This window comes from Triticum urartu, chromosome 3 (assembly GCF_003073215.2).
Source record: "Triticum urartu cultivar G1812 chromosome 3, Tu2.1, whole genome shotgun sequence".
In the NCBI taxonomy this organism is placed as follows: domain Eukaryota; kingdom Viridiplantae; phylum Streptophyta; class Magnoliopsida; order Poales; family Poaceae; genus Triticum; species Triticum urartu.
This window is the reverse complement of record NC_053024.1, coordinates 711,954,317-711,974,553: the sequence shown is the minus strand read 5'-3', so window position 1 is coordinate 711,974,553 and position 20,237 is coordinate 711,954,317.

Genomic DNA, 20,237 nt, shown 5'->3' with positions numbered 1-20,237 from the left:
GCTCCTGGACTTAAGGGTTTTGTAGGGAGGACTACAAGTAGGAAAAAGAATCAAGAGCCAGGAGCAAGCAAAAGATGGTTGCTGTACAAACCATCAAGTTGGACCAGAATGAAAGAGGTTGAATCACTCAAAATTTTCAAAGAACAACATCAGGTTTTTGCATAAAGTTGAATCATAGGCTATTACCAACATCCCATAATTTTGGTGGAGGCTAGAAGATATTATTTAAATGGGTTGTAGTGCAAAATTGCCCACTGGACCAGAGAAGAAAAATGGGTGTAGAGCTCAAAATATTTCATAAATAAAGATGTTTTTGCACAAAAGTTATTTAATAACATCACATGACATCTCCAAATTCTGTTGGAATTTTAAGTGAATTTATCAAATGGTTGTATTTTCAAGAAAGTAAAGATCAAGCAACTTAATTATTTAATTAGTTATACTGATAAAAGAAAAGTTTTTCTTGAGAGGTTAAACAAGTCCAATAACATATATGAAAAGTTTTCTCTTTGGGAAAAACTCATCACAACAGGGAAGAAAAAGATTTAAAAAATCAAAATGGAGCTCAGAAATTCAAAGTTTTAATTCCTGGCAAAATTTTAATTCATTAAAACAAGGTCAAAATTTTGGGGTGTCACAACCACTTTCCGTCATTTACACGACATGTACTCGGCAACCTTCAAGCGGAAGCCCAACGAGGGTGTCGGCCACGGCCTACCTAAACACTTAAGTCTCTAGTCCAGGTTTATCGCCTATCCAGGTTCCATCCGCAGGGAGTCCGGCCGAGGTTTCCACATACGGCCCCGAACGATGTGTACAGGGTTCCGAGACACCAAACAGGCACCCGGCATGCCCGGCCATGGTGTATCTACCGCAACATAGCCCACCCCTGGGGTCAGCGCTACGCACGGCCGCCAACACATATCCTACAAACACCAGAAACTAGTTGCAATTCCTGGACAAAGGACTAGGGTGATTGAGAAGCCGAGAGGGTCAATTAAGGATCCCAATGAGTGGTAGTAGTTGTTCATGGATCACAGACACAGAACTCAGTTCCTAAGAACGGTTTCAATGAGACAACCCACCATGTACTCCTACATGGCCTCTCACCGCTACCTTTACCAAATCGTGTTCACACACTTAGCTCACACACAGTAGGACATATTCATCACCATTCCAATTCACCCTGGATGAATCAGACCTGACTCAACTCTAAGCAGTAGCAGGCATGACAAACAAGCATGAATGAGTAGGCACATCAGGGCTCAAACAACTCCTACTCATGCTAGTGGGTTTCATCTATTTACTGTGGCAATGACAGGTCATGCAGAGGATAAGGGGTTCAACTACCGCAACAAGTAACAGATGAATCGTTGTTGTCCTAATGCAGTAAAAGAGAGGAGGAGCGAGAGAGTGGGATTGTATCGGAATGATCAAGGGGGTTTTGCTTGCCTGGCACTTCTGAAGATATTATAGCTCTTCATCGGTGTCAACGAACCCATCGTCGAAACCACGTCTACCGAGAGGGGACAAATGTTGGGTAACGTAGTAATTTCAAAATTTTCCTACGCACACGCAAGATCATGGTGATGCATAGCAACAAGAGGGGAGAGTGTTGTATACGTACCCACGCAGACCAACTACGGAAGCGTTGACGCAACGTAGAGGAAGTAGTCGTACGTCTTCCCGATCCGACCGATCCAAGCACCGTTACTCTGGCACCTCCAAGTTCTTACACACGTACAGCTCGATGACGATCCCCGGGCTCCGATCCAGCAAAGCGTCGGGGAAGAGTTCCGTCAGCACGACGGCGTGGTGACGATCTTGATGTTCTACCGACGCAGGGCTTCGCCTAATCACTACAACGATATCATCGAGGTGGAATATGGTGGCAGGGGGCACAACACACGGCTAAGGAACGATCTCAAGGATCAACTTGTGTGTCTAGAGGTGCCCCTTGCCTCCGTATATAAAGGAGACAAGGGGGAGGGTGAGGCCGGCCAGGAGGACGGCGCAGGAGGAGTCCTACTCCTACCGGGAGTATGACTCCCCCCCCCCCCAATCCTAGTTGGAATAGGATTCCCCGAGGGAGAAAGAGAAAGAGGGGGCCGGCCACCTCTCCTTGTCCTAATAGGATTAGGGGAGGGGGGAGGCGTGCAGCCCACCTTGGGCTGCCCCTTTCACCTTTCCACTAAAGCCCACTAAGGCCCATATGGCTCCCGGGGGGTTCCGGTAACCTCCCGGTACTCCGGTAAAATCCCGATTTCACCCGGAACACTTCCAATATCCAAACATAGGCTTCCAATATATCAATATTTATGTCTCGACCATTTCGAGACTCCTCATCATGTCCGTGATCACATCCGGGACTCCGAACTAACTTCGGTACATCAAAATGCATAAACTCATAATAACTGTCATCGTAACGTTAAGCGAGCGGACCCTACGGTTTGAGAATAATGTAGACATGACTGAGAAACATCTCCGGTCAATAACCAATGGCGGGACTTGGATGCCCATATTGGCTCCTACATATTCTACGAAGATCTTTATCGGTCAGACTTCATAACAACATACGTTGTTCCCTTTGTCATCGATATGTTACTTGCCCGAGATTCGATCGTCGGTATCCAATACCTAGTTCAATCTCGTTACCGGCAAGTCTCTTTACTCGTTCTGTAATACATCATCCCACAACTAACTCATTAGTTGCAATGCTTGCAAGGCTTATGTGATGTGCATTACCGAGAGGGCCCAGAGATACCTCTCCGACAATCGGAGTGACAAATCCTAATCTCGAAATACGCCAACCGAACATCTACCTTTGGAGACACCTGTAGAGCTCCTTTATAATCACCCATTTACGTTGTGACGGTTGGTAGCACACAAAGTGTTCCTCCGGCAAACGGGAGTTGCATAATCTCATAGTCATAGGAACATGTATAATTCATGAAGAAAGCAATAGCAACATACTAAACGATCGGGTGCTAAGCTAATGGAATGGGTCATGTCAATCAGATCATTCAACTAATGATGTGACCTCGTTAATCAAATAACAACTCTTGTTCATGGTTAGGAAACATAACCATCTTTGATTAACGAGCTAGTCAAGTAGAGGCATACTAGTGACACTCTCTTTGTCTATGTATTCACACATGTATTATGTTTTCGGTTAATACAATTCTAGCATGAATAATAAACCTTTATCATGATATAAGGAAATAAATAATAACTTTATTATTGCCTCTAGGGCATATTTCCTTTAGTCTCCCACTTGTACTAGAGTCAATAATCTAGATTACACTATAATGATTCTAACACCCATGGAGTCTTGGTGCTGATCATGTTTTGCTCGTGGAAGAGGCTTAGTCAACGGGTCTGCAACATTCAGATCCGTATGTATCTTGCAAATCTCTATGTCTCCCACCTGGACTAGATCTCGGATGGAATTGAAGCGTCTCTTGATGTGCTTGGTCCTTTTGTGAAATCTGGATTCCTTTGCCAAGGCAATTGCACCAGTATTGTCACAAAAAAGTTTCATTGGACCCGATGCACTAGGTATGACACCTAGATCGGATATGAACTCCTTCATCCAGACTCCTTCATTCGCTGCTTCCGAAGCAGCTATGTACTCCGCTTCATATGTAGATCCCGCTACGACGCTTTGTTTAGAACTGCACCAACTGACAGCTCCACCATTTAATGTAAACACGTATCCGGTTTGCGATTTAGAAACGTCCGGATCAGTGTCAAAGCTTGCATCAACGTAACCTTTTACGGTGAGCTCTTTGTCACCTCCATATACGAGAAACATATCCTTAGTCCTTTTTAGGTATTTCAGGATGTTCTTGACCGCTGTCCAGTGATCCACTCCTGGATTACTTTGGTACCTCCCTGCTAGACTTATAGCAAGGCACACATCAGGTCTGGTACATAGCATTGCATACATGATAGAGCCTATGGCTGAAGCATAGGGAACATCTTGCATTTTCTCTCTATCTTCTGCAGTGGTCGGGCATTGAGTCTGACTCAACTTCACACCTTGTAACACATGCAAGAACCCTTTCTTTGCTTGATCCATTTTGAACTTCTTCAAAATCTTGTCAAGGTATGTGCTTTGTGAAAGTCCAATTAAGCGTCTTGATCTATCTCTATAGATCTTTATGCCTAATATGTAAGCAGCTTCACCGAGGTCTTTCATTGAAAAACTCTTATTCAAGTATCCATTTATGCTATCCAGAAATTCTATATCATTTCCAATCAGTAATATGTCATCCACATATATCAGAAATGCTACAGAGCTCCCACTCACTTTCTTGTAAATACAGGCTTCTCCGAAAGTCTGTATAAAACCAAATGCTATGATCACACTATCAAAGCGTTTATTCCAACTCTGACAGGCTTGCACCAGTCCATAAATGGATCGCTGGAGCTTGCACACTTTGTTAGCTCCCTTTGGATCGACAAAACCTTCTGGTTGCATCATATACAACTCTTCTTCCAGAAATCCATTCAGGAATGCAGTTTTGACATCCATCTGCAAAATTTCATAATCATAAAATGCGGCAATTGCTAACATGATTCGGACAGACTTAAGCATCGCTACGGGTGAGAAGGTCTCACGTGGTCAACCCCTTGAACTTGTCGAAAACCTTTTGCGACAAGTCGAGCTTTGTAGACAGTAACATTACCATCAGCGTCAGTCTTCTTCTTGAAGATCCATTTATTCTCAATTGCTTGCCGATCATCGGGCAAGTCAACCAAAGTCCATACTTTATTCTCATACATGGATCCCATCTCAGATTTCATGGCTTCAAGCCACTTTGCGGAATCTGGGCTCACCATCGCTTCTTCATAGTTTGTAGGTTCATCATGATCTAGCAGCATGATTTCCAGAACAGGATTACTGTACCACTCTGGTGCGGATCTCGCTCTGGTTGATCTACGAGGTTCAGTAGTATCTTGTCCCGAAGTTTCATGATCACCATCATTAGCTTCCTCACTAATTGGTATAGGTGTCGCAGAAACAGTTTTCTGTGATGTACTACTTTCCAATAAGGGAGCAGGTACAGTTACCTCTCATGTTCTACTTTCCTCCCACTCACTTCTTTCGAGAGAAACTCCTTCTCTAGAAAGGATCCATTCTTAGCAACGAATATCTTGCCTTCGGATCTGTGATAGAAGGTGTACCCAACAGTCTCCTTTGGGTATCCTATGAAGACACATTTCTTCGATTTGGGTTTGAGCTTATCAGGTTGAAGCTTTTTCACATAAGCATCGCAGCCCCAAACTTTAAGAAACGACAACTTTGGTTTCTTGCCAAACCATAGTTCATAAGGCATCGTCTCAACGGATTTTGATGGTGCCCTATTTAACGTGAATGCGGCCGTCTCTAAAGCATAACCCCAAAACGATAGCGGTAAATCAGTAAGAGACATCATAGATCGCACCATATCTAGTAAAGTACGATTACGACGTTCGGACACACCATTACGCTGTGGTGTTCCGGGTGGCGTGAGTTGCGAAACTATTCCACAATTTTTCAAATGTACACCAAACTCGTAACTCAAATATTCTCCTCCACGATCAGATCGTAGAAACTTTATTTTCTTGTTACGATGATTTTCAACTTCACTCTGAAATTCTTTGAACTTTTCAAATGTTTCAGACTTATGTTTCATTAAGTAGATATACCCATATCTGCTTAAGTCATCTGTGAAGGTGAGAAAATAACGATATCCGCCACGAGCCTCAATATTCATCGGACCACATACATCGGTATGTATGATTTCCAACAAATCTGTTGCTCTCTCCATAGTACCGGAGAACGGCGTTTTAGTCATCTTGCCCATGAGGCACGGTTCGCAAGTACCGAGTGATTCATAATCAAGTGGTTCCAAAAGTCCATCAGTATGGAGTTTCTTCATGCGCTTTATACCGATATGACCTAAACGGCAGTGCCACAAATAAGTTGCACTATCATTATCAACTCTGCATCTTTTGGCTTCAACATTATGAATATGTGTGTTACTACTATCGAGATTCATTAAAAATAGACCACTCTTCAAAGGTGCATGACCATAAAAGATATTACTCATATAAATAGAACAACCATTATTCTCTGATTTAAATGAATAACTGTCTCGCATCAAACAAGATCCAGATATAATGTTCATGCTCAACGCTGGCACCAAATAACAATTATTTAGGTCTAATATTAATCCCGAAGGTAGATGTAGAGGGAGCGTGCCGACCGCGATCACATCGACTTTGGAACCGTTTCCCACGCGCATCGTCACCTCGTCCTTCGCCAGTGTTCGCTTAATCCGTAGTCCCTGTTTTGAGTTGCAAATATTAGCAATAGAACCAGTATCAAATACCCTGGTGCTACTGCGAGCTCTAGTAAGGTACACATCAATAACATGTATATCACATATACCTTTGTTCACCTTGCCATCCTTCTTATCCGCCAAATACTTGGGGCAGTTCCACTTCCAGTGACTAGTCTGCTTGCAGTAGAAGCACTCAGTTTCAGGCTTAGGTCCAGACATGGGTTTTTTCTCCTGAGCAGCAACTTGCTTGCTGTTCTTCTTGAAGTTCCCCTTATTCTTCCCTTTGCCCTTTTTCTTGAAACTAGTGGTCTTGTTAACCATCAACACTTGATGCTCCTTTCTTGATTTCTACCTCCGCAGCTTTCAGCATTGCGAAGAGCTCGGGAATAGTCTTGTTCATCCCTTGCATATTATAGTTCATCACGAAGCTCTTGTAGCTTGGTGGCAGTGATTGGAGAATTCTGTCAATGACGCAATCATCTGGAAGATTAACTCCCATCCGAATCAAGTGACTATTATACCCAGACATTTTGAGTATATGCTCACTGACAGAACTGTTCTCCTCCATCTTGCAGCTATAGAACTTATTGGAGACTTCATATCTCTCAATCCGGGCATTTGCTTGAAATATTAACTTCAACTCCTGGAACATCTCATATGCTCCATGACGTTCAAAACGTCGTTGAAGTCCCGATTCTAAGCCGTAAAGCATGGCACACTGAACTATCGAGTAGTCATCAGCTTTGCTCTGCCAGACGTTCATAACATCTGGTGTTGCTCCAGCAGCAGGCCTGGCACCCAGCGGTGCTTCCAGGACGTAATTCTTCTGAGCAGCAATGAGGATAATCCTCAAGTTACGGACCCAGTCCGTGTAATTGCTACCATCATCTTTCAACTTTGCTTTCTCAAGGAACGCATTAAAATTCAATGGAACAACAGCACGAGCCATCTATCTACAATCAACATAAACAAGCAAGATACTATCAGGTACTAAGTTCATGATAAGTTTAAGTTCAATTAATCAAATTACTTAAGAACTCCCACTTAGATAGACATCCCTCTAATCCTCTAAGTGATCACGTGATCCAAATCAACTAAACCATAACCGATCATCACGTGAGATGGAGTAGTTTTCAATGGTGAACATCGTTATGTTGATCATATCTACTATATGATTCACGCTCGACCTTTCGGTCTCCGTGTTCTGAGGCCATATCTACATATGCTAGGCTCGTCAAGTTTAACCTGAGTATTCTGCGTGTGCAAAAACTGGCTTGCACCCGTTGTAGATGGACGTAGAGCTTATCACACCCGATCATCACGTGGTGTCTGGGCACGACGAACTTTGGCAACGGTGCATACTCAGGGAGAACACTTCCTGATAATTTAGTGAGAGATCATCTTATAATGCTACCGTCAATCAAAGGAAGATAAGATGCATAAAAAGATAAACATCACATGCAATCAAATATAAGTGATATGATATGGCCATCATCATCTTGTGCTTGTGATCTCCATCTCCGAAGCACCGTCATGATCACCATGGTCACCGGCGCGACACCTTGATCTCCATCGTAGCATCGTTGTCGTCTCGCCAATCTTATGCTTCTACGACTATCGCTACCGCTTAGTGATAAAGTAAAGCATTACATCGCGATTGCATTGCATACAATAAAGCGACAACCATATGGCTCCTGCCAGTTGTCGATAACTCGGTTACAAAACATGATCATCTCATACAATAAAATTTAGCATCATGTCTTGGCCATATCACATCACAACATGCCCTGCAAAAACATGTTAGACGTCCTCTACTTTGTTGTTGCAAGTTTTACATGGCTGCTACGGGCTTAAGCAAGAACCAATATCACCTACGCATCAAAACCACAATGATAGTTTGTCAAATAGACTCCGTTTTAACCTTCGCAAGGACCGGGCGTAGCCACACTCGGTTCAACTAAAGTTGGAGAGACAGTCGCCCGCAAGCCACCTATGTGCAAAGCACGTTGGGGGAACCGGTCTCGCGTAAGCGTACGCGTAATGTTGGTCCGGGTCGTCTCGTCCAACAATACCGCTGAACCAAAGTATGACATGCTGGTAGGCAGTATGACTTATATCGCCCACAACTCACTTGTGTTCTACTCGTGCAAATAACATCAAACCATAAAACCTAGGCTCGGATGCCACTGTTGGGTAACGTAGTAATTTCAAAATTTTCCTACGCACACGCAAGATCATGGTGATGCATAGCAACGAGAGGGGAGTGTGTTGTCTACGTACCCACGCAGACCAACTGCGGAAGCGTTGACGCAACGTAGAGGAAGTAGTCGTACGTCTTCCCGGTCCGACCGATCCAAGCACCGTTACTCCGGCACCTCCGAGTTCCTAGCACACGTACAGCTCGATGACGATCCCCGGGCTTCGATCCAGCAAAGCGTGGGGAAGAGTTCCGTCAGCATGACGGCGTGGTGACGATCTTGATGTTCTACCGACGCAGGGATTCGCCTAAGCACTACAACGATATGATCGAGGTGGAATATGGTGGCAGGGGGCACTGCACACGGCTAAGGAACGATCTCAAGGATCAACTTGTGTGTCTAGATGTGCCCCCTGCCTCCGTATATAAAGGAGACAAGGGGGAGGGTGCGGCCGGCCAGGAGGAGGGCGCAGGAGGAGTCCTACTCCTACCGGGAGTAGGACTCCCCCCCCCAATCCTAGTTGGAATAGGATTCCCCGAGGGGGAAAGAGAAAGAGGGGGCCGGCCACCTATCCTTGTCCTAATAGGACTAGGGTAGGGGGGAGGGGCAGCCCACCTTGGGCTGCCCCTTTCACCTTTCCACTAAATCCCACTAAGGCCCATATGGCTCCCGGGGGTTCCGGTAACCTCCCGGTACTCCGGTAAAATCCCGATTTCACCCGGAACACTTCTGATATCCAAACATAGGCTTCCAATATATCAATCTTTATGTCTCGACCATTTCGAGACTCCTCGTCATGTCTGTGATCACATCCGGGACTCCGAACTAACTTCGGTACATCAAAATGCATAAACTCATAATAACTGTCATCGTAACGTTAAGCGTGCGGACCCTACGGTTCAAGAATAATGTAGACATGACTGAGACACATCTCCGGTCAATAACCAATAGCGGGACCTGGATGCCCATATTGGCTCTTACATATTCTACGAAGATCTTTATCGGTCAGACCGCATAACAACATACGTTGTTCCCTTTGTCATCGATATGTCACTTGCCCGAGATTCGATCACCGGTATCCAATACCTAGTTCAATCTCGTTACCGGCAAGTCTCTTTACTCGTTCTGTAATACATCATCCCGCAACTAACTCATTAGTTGCAATTCTTGCAAGGCTTATGTGATGTGCATTACCGAGAGGGCCCAAAGATACCTCTCCGACAATCGGAGTGACAAATCCTAATCTCGAAATACGCCAACCCAACATCTACCTTTGGAGACACCTGTAGAGCTCCTTTATAATCACCCATTTACGTTGTGACGTTTGGTAGCACACAAAGTGTTCCTCCGGCAAACGGGAGTTGCATAATCTCATAGTCATAGGAACATGTATAAGTCATGAAGAAAGCAATAGCAACATACTAAACGATCGGGTGCTAAGCTAATGGAATGGGTCATGTCAATCAGATCATTCAACTAATGATGTGCCTCGTTAATCAGATAACAACTCTTTGTTCATGGTTAGGAAACATAACCATCTTTGATTAACGAGCTAGTCAAGTAGAGGCATACTAGTGACACTCTGTTTGTCTATGTATTCACACATGTATTATGTTTCCGGTTAATACAATTCTAGCATGAATAATAAACCTTTATCATGATATAAGGAAATAAATAATAACTTTATTATTGCCTCTAGGGCATATTTCCTTCAACAAATACCGGCAAACAAAGAGGAACACAATCAATGAAATGCAACAATTATGATGCATGATAATGACATGTCAATATGCTGTGTTTTGAGCTAATGCAACTAGCAACATGTTAAATGGAGTTGGTTTGAACCCTAGGTTCAAATTCAAACTCCATATGTGAGGGTTTAAATGCCATTTATATGATTTGGCCTAAACAGCAGCCATAAGTTGTCCTAACATGCATGAAAATCGTACAGATGGATAGATTGGATTTTTCTGATCATTTTTCATATATAATTTATTTCATTTGGAGTTATGGTTGAATTTTTATGATTTTTAGAAGTTTAGGCAATTTTCTGGAATTTCCTGAAAAGAATAAATTTAGAAAAGGGCATTAATGCGTCAGCATGACGTCAGGGTGACGTAAGCAAGTCAACAGGGCTGGTCCGGGTCAAACCTGACCAGTGGGGTCCACTGGTTAGTGTCTAACTAAACTAACCTAGTTTAATTAGCACTAACCTAGGTTAAACTAATTAAATTTAAACCTAAACTAGATTAATTAGCCGGACGGGGCCCGCATGTCATAGACCAGTGGGTCAAACAGGGCCCACCCAGGTCAACTCGGTCAGCGGGGGTTCAAACCCCTGGCCAGCAAGGTCAAACCTGCAGGCGACTTGACGCCGGCGAGGCCGGTCACGGCGGCGAGCCTCGGTTTTCCTGTTCCGACGACCAAAAGGGACGGCGGAGGCATCAGCATGAAGCTGGGAGTGCCCCGCATCTTTCTGTGCGGTTGGGACGGGTTGAGACGGCCCGAGCTCGCCGGGGCGAGGCTCGCGGCAGTGGCTGGAGTTCGGGCGAGGTCGGGGTTGGCGCTAGGGGGCACAGCAGGTCGAACGGGTGGGCGCGCCCGGCTCTTGGGAGAGTGCTGAGCGCGGGGCAAAGCTCGAGCGTGGGTGGCGGCAGCTGTGGCCGTGGCGGCGATGAGGCACGGCGACGGCGAGCTTCGGCCGTGGTGGTTAGTGAGGCTAGAGGAGGAAATAGACGGCGGGAAGAGAGGGGTTTGGTAGAAGAGCTCACGGCGAGGTCGAAGCGGAGCTCAACTGGCTCGGGGACGACCGGAAGGCGACGAATCCGTCGATGGAGTCCGGCGGCCGTGCTTAGGGAGGACGACTCGTAGCGGCGATGTGGGGCTCCCGCGGTGGCGTGGCTCGGGGTGGAAGAAGGAGGGGGTCGAGGCGGAGCTCTCGAGCACATTGGATGGGAGAGGGAGGGCCGGTGGCCGTGGCAACAGCAAGCAGCGGCGACGGCGCGTTCGGGTGGCTGTGCGCGAGAGAAACAGAGGATGGGAGAAGCACGAGAGAGAGTGAGGGAGCGGTCGAGGCTGCGTGGCGTCGTGAGGGAGGTCCAGGGCGACGAGGGGAAATGGCAAGCAGGAGGTGGCCAGGGCGTGTGTGCGCGCATGGCGGCCACACGCCCATCATCCTTCTGTCGCGAGGAAGACGACAGGGGGGAGAGGCCAGTGGGCTGGGCTGGCCAGCTGGGCCAGCCAGGTGGGCTGCAGGTGGGCCAGGTAAGGCCCAGGTGAGCCTCTGTTCTTTTCCTAATTTTATTTCTCTTTTCTATTTTCTGTAATTGCGTTTGGCTTTATTAAAAATACTTAGGCACACTCAAAAATCACCAAACTGCTCATGGCCACTGTTTGGAAAATATCCGACATGGAACATTTCAGTTTAGGATTATTTGAGCATTTAAAATATTTTATAGCATTTAAATGCACCAATGCAACTACAATACGAATTAATTCAAAAATCCAGAATGGCCTAGAAATATGTGCATGACTTTTGGCAGAGGTTTTCACCTTTAACAAAAATCATGAACTTTTCTAATGGGCATTTGGGATTATTGAAAATATTTTTATTGAACCTAGTTGAATTCATTTGATGTTAGGGTTGCAACAATCCCCATTTCAAGTTTCTGAGAAAATTAAACATGATGATATGGTGACCATGCAAGGACAAGCAAAGGCTAAACTGGGGTTGTGACACTACTGCTATTCGTTAGCTGTAGCGCCTTATCAGTAGCGCACCATCCCGCGCTACTGATAGGTCTAAAACCCGCGCTGCTGCTAGCCTTTTCCCTAGTAGTGACCCCGACCCCGACACCGACACGGCACCCCGACCCCCACCCGGCACCCCGACCCGACACCCCGACCCCGAGACCCCGACCCTGACACCCCGATCGACCCCGAGCCTGACCCGACACCCCGACCCCGAGCCTGACCCGACACCCCGACCCCGACACCACACCCCGACCCCGAAACAGCACCCCGACCCCGACACGGCACTACCCCGACACCGACACGACACCCCGACCCCCCGACCCCGAAACAGCACCCCGACCCCGACACGGCACCCCGACACCGACACGACACCCCGACCCCCGACACCTCCCAAAAAGGTGTTCTTTGGCCTTGCAGAGGCCGACGGGGTCATATATTTGTGAATTATTAGTTAGGTCATATATTTTTCGATTTTGTTATGAAAAACATCATATCTAATTGTGTTGATCGGGTAGTTTTAAATGTGTAGTTGTTTCATCGCTGCGAGGTTTGGTGTTCGACGACCTCGCCGTGCATTTGACGAGCTCTGCCCCTTCGTTCGTGGGTGAGCACAAATGACATGTCCTCCTCCCCCATTAATTATTTGATCTATTCCGATGAAACTTGATAGCTAGCTATATATGTGTCTTGAATCATCAGTATGCGTAACCAATATGTGTCTCCCATTCGAAAGCGTCATAGTTATAAATATGCATGCATTTGCATATTTATAACATTGATTCTTTCGAATTGTCCAACGCTATCCATGTACAGCCCGAGTATGTGTAGATTGGGTTCGTTTTCCCATATGCTTTGCTCCGGATCCGACGCAAAAATTTCGTCAGTGCCTCCCCTGTTGTTCTCTGGGTACACATCCTCTCTGTTTATTGTAGAGACGTGTATCGGCAGAACAGCGGGGAGGTGCTGCCGAAATTTTGCGTCGGATCCGGAGCATAGCATGGGACAATGAACAAAATCTACACATACACGGGTGGGATTAGGACCTATCATTACCTATTAGAGTGTAGGTTGCATGGACGTAATAAAATTGACAAAGTAGATCAACCGATGAATATATACATGGCGAATTACATATATAATTGTTGTGTGTCCAGTAGCTCTGAAAGTCAAGATGAGTGACCGTGCGTGGATGTATACCGGTCACACTGGTCAGAACAAATGGAGCGCTGAATGGTTCACAAAAACCAAGGGGTTTGTGCAAGCCGCATTTGCAAATGGCCAGAAGAAAACCTGGTGCCCCTGTTTCCGGTGCGGCAATTGGGAAAAGAAGACAGAGGCTAAAATGGGCAAACACCTGCAGAAGAGTGGTTTTACGCCCGATTATACGGTGTGGACATTTCATGGTGAGTCTGCCCAACATGACCGAGCTGAGGCGGCAGAAGTTATCCACAAGGAGTGCAAGCGCCTACTTCAGAACTTACGGCATGAGGTTCGGGTGCAGGCTGTTCGAGACTACTACGCCGGGCGTGGTATCAAGAAGCCCAAGCAAGAGTGCCGCGATAAGTTCTTGAGTAAGGAGCAGTACATGAAGGTAATTCTTAAGGCCTTGTAGTTACTTCCTTCATTTAGTAATGCATAGCCGTAGCGCTCAAGTTTCTATTTGCTAACTTAGGCCCCTCCGAGATGGTGTGCGGATCGGATGGATTGTTGGGAGGTGTTGGTCAATGCGTGGTGCTCAAAAGAATGGCTGGCCACCCACAAAGAGGCCAAGGACAAACGTGCCCAAATGGAAGGTGTGCCACACCACCAAGGCAGCTCCAACTTATTTCAGTACAGGCGGAACTGGGTATGTGGTTTGCTTCATGATTCATGCAATTCATTCATCATGCTAGCTTTAGCCCTTTAATTACTAATTTACTTTGTTTCTCTCTTTCAGGCACGCTACAATAAGGCGGATAAGGTGCCAGAGGTGTACGACCTGTATGCCATGGCCCACACTGGCCCTTACAAGAAATTCAAGGCATTCTCTGCGTCTGACCTCGATGATCCAAAGAACTTCACCAACATCTCCGCCCACGACAAGCTCGTGCAATATAGAGATCAGGGTAAGGCGAGGAAAGGGGAGGACTTTAACCCGAGCCAGGGTCCCATTGATACAGAGCTGCTGATGATATATGGTGGCGGCAGGTCCGATGGCTCCATAGCCATGGGAGATGGACTTATCCGTTGTCCTAGCACTCTCCCGGAGATCAAGGCGCGCCAGTCGAGCTCCGCTCCTGAGATAAGGCCTCGTGAACGGCCAGTCCAACTCGCCTTCAAGGTTAGTTATACGTACTCAGCTATCTTTCTCCATTACATTGTGTGCACTTCCATCAATGATTACAAATGGTCATGTGAGTGGTGTTGCAGGCTGCTATACAGAGTGAGAGAGATAGAATGGAGAAACTTCTGGCGGAGGCGGCGGAGAGGCAGCGGGAGTTGGAGGAGAGGACGACAAAGATGTTGGAGGAGGAGAGGGCACGGAATGACATGCAGGCAAGGGCCATGTACGAGCTCCTTGTGGTAAGTTTCTTCTGCAGATTACTTGCTAGTCTTAACATTTCAGTCTCATTACTAACTAGTATGACTCTGTTGTGAAAACCAAATGTGCAGTCTGTGTGCGAGAAGTCCGATCAGACCGCTCCGCCGATGCCAGTGATTGCTCCTGGGAGCACGGTGAGTTTAATTTGAATGGACATTACTTGCTAGTCTTAACATTTGAGTGTCACAATGCTAACGAGACATTGGAAATGATCTTTGGTGCAGCTTAACTCCAGAAACGCATTGCACGATCCTTCTCCAGCTACCGGCGCGAGCCAGCCCGCTCCTACACCTCCATGATCACGGTAAGTTTCTCTAGTGTTTTGCTTAACAAATGCATAAAGACCTAGACTTAGCTTTATTTCCTCCAATATGCTTACCATAATGACCTAGAGTTAGCTTCTTTTCCTCCAAAATGACTTAATAAGCTTACTGACCTCATAAACCATCCATTTTACCTAAGTTAGCTCTAAAACGATATGTACTTAGCTTACTTATGTCAAAAATTGCATAATTAACTTAGTTAGCTCATAAACGATCCATTTTACCTAAGTTAGCTCTAAAATGACTCATTTTACCTTAGTTAGCTTATAAGTGATCCAATTTATCCAAGTTAGCTCTAAAATGACCCATTTTACGTAGATTAGCTCCTAAATGATCCATTTTACCTACGTTAGCTTTAAAATGACCCATTTCACCTAGGTTAGCTCCAAAATGACCCATTTCACCTAGGTTAGCTCCAAAATGACCCATCTTACCTAGGTTAGCTTATAAATGATCCAGTTTATCCAAGTTAGCTCTAAAATGACCCAATTTACCTAGAGTAGCTCCTAAACGATCCATTTCACCTAAGTTAGCTCAAAAACGATCCATTTCACCTTAGTTAGCTCAAAAACGATCCATTTCACCTTAGTTAGCTCAAAAACGATCCATTTCACCTTAGTTAGCTCAAAACGATCCATTTCACCATAGTTAGCTCAAAAACGATGCCCTTCACCTTAGTTAGCTCATAAACGACCCATTTCAACTAAGTTAGCTCATAAATGATCCATTTCAACTAAGTTAGCTCATAAACAACCCATTTCAACTTAGTTAGCTCATATATGATCCATTTCACCTAAGTTAGCTCATAAATGACATATACTTCTTGTTCTAGTCTTCTTCTTGTTCTATTCACCTATTTCTAACTTTCTTATTTACCATTTTGCAGATTTCACTCACTTCATGGAAGCTAGCTTGCTATGATGGAGTGCTTGCTTTTTCTTTGCTAAAACTTTGCATTGTATCTAGCTTGCTATGATAGAATTAGCTATGTTGATGAAACTTTGCTATGTAATATGTATATGGAACAATGTGTATGGATGGAACTTGATGGAACTTGCTATGTTGATGAAACTTTGCTATGTAATATGTATATGGAATTATGTGCTGGATATGTGATATGTTTGCTGTTAAATATATCTATATATGTCATATATATTTGCTGTGAAAATTGTTGGATTAAAAAAAACAGGATAAAGAGACAATATGCAGGCTCTTTGTCGTCTGCCACCGACGGCAAAGGGCTCTTTGCCATCAGCAGCTGACGGCAAAGAGGCCACGTGGCAGGCAACTGTGCTTCCTGGGAGGCTGACCAATTTGGTCAGTTTGCCTACAGTGGCTGACGGCAAAGGCTTTGCCGTCGGCGGCGGACGGCAAAGAGTAAAAACTTTAGGCCTGCCGTGTAGTGACGTCGGCTGACATCATTCGGCAGACGGCAAAGGCCTTCCGAAGTTTGCCGTCAGCGGCGGACAGCAAAGGCCTGCCGTTAACCACCTAACGGAGTAACAGCGCATTTATTGTCGTCTGCATTCTTTGCCGTCTGCTGCTAATGGCAAAGGCACCTTTGCCGTCAGCCGCCCGAAGCAGACGGCAAAGTAGCTCTCTGCCGAACCTTACTTTGCCGTCCCCTTTTGCCGTCCGCGGCAGACGGCAAAGACCTTTGCCGTCAGCCATCCATGCCTTTGCCGTCCGCCGTGGCAGATGGCAAAGTAGCTGATTCCTGTAGTGATACCCTCAGCCCCGAGGGAGAACTACTCCCTCCTCGTCATGGAGAGCACCGGGATGATGAAGATGGCCACCGGTGAGGGTTCCCCCTCCGATAGGGTGCCGGAACAGGGTCCCGGTTGACTTTTGGTGGCTACGGAGGCTTTGGGCGGCGGAACTCCCGATCTATGTTGCGTTCTGGAAGTTTCAGGGTGCGACGGTATATATGGGTGCAGGAAGTACGTCAGGGGAGCCACGAGGGCCCCACGAGACAGGGGGCGTTCCCTAGGGGGGGCGCCCCCCCACCCTCGTGAGAACCTCGTTCCTTCCTTGACGTGGGGTCCAAGTCCATCGGGTGGCTTTCGTTCCAAAAATAACTTCTCTAGTTGATTTCGTTCCGTTTCGACTCCGTCTGGTATTCCTTTTCTTCAAAACACTGAAATAGGCATAAAACAACAAATCTGGGCTGGGCCTCCAGTTAATAGGTTAGTCCCAAAAATAATATAGAAGTATAAAATAAAGCCCAATATTGCCCAAAACAGTAGGTAATATAGCATGGAGCAATCAAAAATTATAGATACGTTGGAGACGTATCACATCATGGAAGTGTATTTTTTTGTAGTGGCAGGAACGACGGCTCCGGCGTGGGGCTGCCCGGATCTCGTTGGAGTCATGGCAAGAGGCGGGCGGCGCGGCTTCCTGATGAGCCTAGGGCGGCCATGTGGGAGAGGGAGGCGCAGGTGAGGAGATCCTCTCATGTGTGCGTGCGTGCGTGCGACGGGTAGCATCAGGGTCGGCGGCGGCAACGGGCACAACCATGGAGACCGGGCACTGGGCGCTGCCCTCTCTGTGTTGTGTGAGTGAGTGGAAGTGGCAGCGCGAGGTGAGGAGAAGGAGACGAGCGAGAGGAAGGGTTCGATGGGGAGAGGGTGAGGGGATCGAGCGGGTTTCTCTAGCGGCGGGGTGGAGACGAGGGAGAGGGAGAGAGCGATGCGGGAGTGGGCGGCGGCTCACGGGAACGAGAGGGGTAGGCTAGGGTTAGAGGCTGTGGGGTCGGCTGGGCCTTGGTGGCCAGCCCAGTAGAGAGAGAGGGCTACGCCTAGGGAGGCTGGCGGCTGGGCCTTAGGCCAATTTGGTGGGCTGGGTTCTCTCCTCCCTACACTCTTTCTCTTCTAATACCCAGAAAAAAATAGCAAAGGAAAGAAAAAAGAAAGGAAGGGTGGAGACAGGATTTGGGCATGGGGATAAATTTTCCTGGACTCGCAAAAATGTGCATGGTCCACGAAAAATAGGAGAGGCATGATTGAAAGATGTAATTCAAACTCATTTGAATTTAATTCAAATGGGTTTGAACTAGGACTTGGATTTAGCAGTGCCCAAAAATGTTCGGATTTTTGGAGGAACCTCGGTAAAAGTAATAAGAATTGCGGATAAGATTTGAAGGTCAAACTCGAAGTAGAAAAGGCATGGGGAATATTTGCAAGTGTGTTCCGATTAATTCCAAACTAATGAAAATATTTATTATAGCTCCCTAATATTGGGAGGATATGTTATAAGGAGAAAACACCATGTGTACTTCCCTCGATTTAAATGAATCAAAGATCCATACAATTTAATTGGTTGAGTTTTAGTTAGCTTTGAAAAAAAATGATGGCATGATGACATGATGCGATGCACATGATGCAATGATGAATGCAACAAGAAAAAACTAATCACACAAGGAATGTCGGTAACCATGGAAGGCATATGAAGCTCTGGTCTTGGGGCATCACAACACTCCACCACTACGAGAGGATCTCGTCTCGAGATCTAGGCTGGCACCGGAGAGAAACGGAAGAGGAAGAGAAGAGGTAAACTAAGCTGCTTCTTGACAAAAGAGTGAAACCACAAACCTCGCGAGGTTGAACAAATTGAAAGAAAGAATACAACAAAGATGAACAAAGTTGGAAACACTCCATTAGAAAAGAGGAACAAGGAACATTACTAGAACCTTGTAGGTTTAAAAACACAAGAAAAGGGTTGCAATGGACAAGAAGTACATACAAGCACCTCGGTTGAAACGAGATGTACACGGAACGATAAAGATCAATTACGACAACACTCCGGTTTGAAAAGGAAGGTAAAGAATATGAGCTTGACAAGATGAGAGGATACTTGATGAAATCAACAACACACTGCCTCCGGAACTATTGAAAGAATGACACAAGGGGTAAGAACGATTTCAGACAGCACTCCAGTTGAGAAGGGAGGTAAAACTTGATAAGATGAGAGAGCTCGAATGAAAACACGACACTCCAGTTAAATGGATAAGCATGAAAAAAACACTATCCTAACAATCGAGATGATGAGTGAAGAGAGCAACATCACAATGCCTCCGGAAGAAAGAATAGAAGCTAGATCGTTAGGAACAAAGAAAGTAGAAGAAAATGATAACTTCTACCACCAATGAATCTGAAGGCATTCTTAGAACGAAGGATTGAATGGAGTTGTTTGAGAAACAACAACGGTAAGAATAAGCTTGTTGAGGGCTTATGGAAAACATCTCAAAATTATGAGGTGACAACCTGTCACTAACGTAAACAAAGATTGGATTGATATCGACAAGGAGACGAGAAACTTATTTCACCGGGAGGATAAATGAAGAATTTTGGTCATTTATAAGCACCATAAATAGCAACAATCCTTAGGGAAAGCTTTAGGTGAAATATAACCCAATATAACTCCAATGAATAGGTTGATGGATTGAAAAGATGTCTTGATCGAAGAGAAAAATGATGGATTTAAATATGTCATTCTTGAAAAGTTGTGAATCATGAAACACGAAGGGAAATTATCAACAATGACATAACACCACCTCACAAGATAAGAGAGAAAGAATTGCACTTTTGGGTGCAAGATGAAGAATGCTTGAGAACACAAGGTGAAGCCTTGCGACGATTTAGATGAAGCTACGCGACGATGATAATCTGGAAAACTTGGAACTTCGGAAAGAAAGATGAACAAATGAAATCAAGAATTTTGATGAACCTTCGGAATAAGGAATTAATTATTTGGGTGAAACAAGAATAAAAATTATGTTATGCTCATCCTTCACCAATATAAATTGATGACAAGCAACGGATTTGGCATACTACTTATTCTCGTAGAAAGGTTTAAGAGAGATGTAGCGCAAACTCAATGAACCACCGGTAGGATTTGGAAACAACGAATGAATTGATATGATAATGAAGGAAAAGAAATGTTGAATGAACCACCGTAAGAATTAAAAACAAACAAAGAAAAGATAGTGAAACACCGGGAGAATTAGAAAATGAACGAAGATACTTGAGAGAATTTATATGCAATTGAA